The following is a 2,540-nucleotide window of genomic DNA, read 5'->3' as shown; positions in this document are numbered from 1 at the left end:
AAAAAAAAAAAAAAAAAGACAAATCACAGGTTGCAAACCCTGGTAACACTGCATGCTTAATGTTGTGTCTTCTGAGCCTGTTTCTAGGGATACAAAGCGATCCTGTGTTCTCAGAGGAAGTTGCACACATTGTGCCCTAAAGAAGGCCCTCAGGTGAAAGAGCAGAGCTGTGAAGAACTATCAGGTTTGGAATTCAATGACATTCGAGTTCTGGTCCAATCTGAAGCCATGGATTAATCTCAAAGAATCAGTCAGTTTCATGCAACAGAAGCCCTTTTCAATGGCACCTTTATATTTTTATCGTTCCTTTTTCTTCATTTATCTAACCCCAAAGCCCTGATATGCCACAGAAATGGAGCTATACAGCCATGAAGCCGTGTTACAGGTCAAGGAGTGAAATCCTAGGAAGCATCAGGTGAAAAGTAGGAGACCAAAGAAGTGGTCAGGAACAATCATCAGCCCTCCTCTGGCTGGGGATCAGAGCAGTCTGTCCAGCAGGAAGAGTGGCAGACTCTGTAGCTCCACGGGCACGTCCTTTACTAATGCCAAGATGCATTGGACTCTGAAAAGCAAAATTCTGTGGCTACACTGTACTGAATGAAATTAAAGAAACTTTTTTTGCATGGACACAGATTAGCTGAATACTTAAATTATTTTCTTGGGGCTGCAACTTGCAAAAAATAAAAATAAAAATCAGCCATTTTCAACAGTTTATATTATTTTTAAAAATAAATTTCACTAGTGCATGGTTTTAAAAAGGAGACAGAATGCAACAGGGTGATACAAAGATACACCATGTTTATTCTTTAATCATAGTCTGTGTTTTGGCAGACATTACAAATGGAAATACTTTCTAGAAGATATTTAAAATTCTCTTTATGTGACAAATAAGTATAATATATTCAATTTATCTCCATGTTAAATATACAAATCTTATGAAGTTCAATATGTGCAAATTTTTCACATCTTTCTCCTCTCACTTTTCCTCTTCTCCCTCTTTTAATCTTTTCTTTCTCCCTGCCAGAGTGAACCTTATACTAAAAAATTACAAGTTTTGATCTGATCCTCTCTTATACCCCATGTTTGATTCAGAGCTGTAGATGCCTCTGAATTTGCAAATTTCTCAAGGGAAAAATAACTTTAAGAGCTTTCTTTATTTCAAGCATGTTGAAAAGGATTTTGCAACATGACTTGGGAGTACATTAAAGTAAGTCAGCATGTATTTGACAAAGAAGATATTTGAACTTTTGCAGTTTATTGTACAGTGCATGGTAATTTTTTTTCACCTTTAAAATTCAGTTTACAGGAAAATTCTAAAATCATGTTGCCATTGTGGTGTCCAATAAATTTGTTTTTAGCACCAGCATTACCCAGGGGTTGAAGTATTATTTGTAGAAGGTCTTAGGTTTTGTTTGTTTTTTAATCAGTTAAAGCAATTTCTTTAGTCAGTTTCCATTTACTATGTGAATAGAAACACTGCTAAAAATTGGGAGCCCTGAAACACAGGGCTGTTTATTCATTCATTTTTCTGTAGTAAAATTCAACTTTTCACAAATTATATTTCTAGAGAAATATAGCAAACATAAATCTGCAACAATTTTAAAGCTCCAATTTTTAGGTGACTCAAAGAAAGTCAGTATGCCTATTAATAGTTATTTGATGCCATCACCAAAAGTCTATGTGAAAATCTCCTGAAGTCAAAACCCCTGCCTTTGGTTTTACAGACAGTTATTACCAGTGGGTGGTGCTGCAAGGTCAAATTCCTCCTAAGTTCCCCTATTTAGAGGAAAAGTCCCTGGTTATTGTAATAAACTACCCATGGTTCTTTATGTACATTTTGATAAGACATTATTATAGCTTCATTTTAATTCTTTGCTTTAATTTTTGAAATCCACATCTCATTTGTTTAAATTAAGGCCATGCACAAATTTTTTTTTAGTTCAGTGCTGACCATTAAAAACTATCATGCTTGATACGGTGCAAAAGTTAAAATGAGTATCACTAAAAACGCCTTCGCTTTATGTGGTGCAATATGAAATACACCAAGACTGTGTCTTGACATTCTGATGGACCCAGGTAAAGTTGTTAAAAGAATGAATAAAACTTTATTAAAATAATTTAGACACCTGTGTACCAGCAACAATTGATTTAATAGACCTAGAGTGTCTATACTATCCCTTAGAATAAAGGTTTATGATTTTCCTGATACTAAGATGCAGTCACATAATCTTTTGTGCATATTCCTATACAAATTGTTTCTAATTTTAATAAGAAGGATATGACTGTATGGAATATTTGTACATACTTGTCATTATGCAGTATTTATTTAAAAGTTGGTGTTTTGTTTTTTTTTTTTATTTTCACATCTGCACCTCGACTTGTGGTTTAGTCATGTAACTAGCACTATGCCAGTGACCGTTGTTGCCCTGTACATAGTATGGTTGAAAAGTAAAGGGAATTCCAGTTGGAGAAAAAAGGGCAGATTAGTCCTGTAATGAACACCAACTAATGTAAATCAAATTCATTCTGGTGATGGTATT

This window comes from Colobus angolensis, unplaced genomic scaffold, assembly GCF_000951035.1.
Source record: "Colobus angolensis palliatus isolate OR3802 unplaced genomic scaffold, Cang.pa_1.0 Scaffold121, whole genome shotgun sequence".
Taxonomy (NCBI): domain Eukaryota; kingdom Metazoa; phylum Chordata; class Mammalia; order Primates; family Cercopithecidae; genus Colobus; species Colobus angolensis.
Note: the sequence above shows the minus strand (reverse complement) of the source record.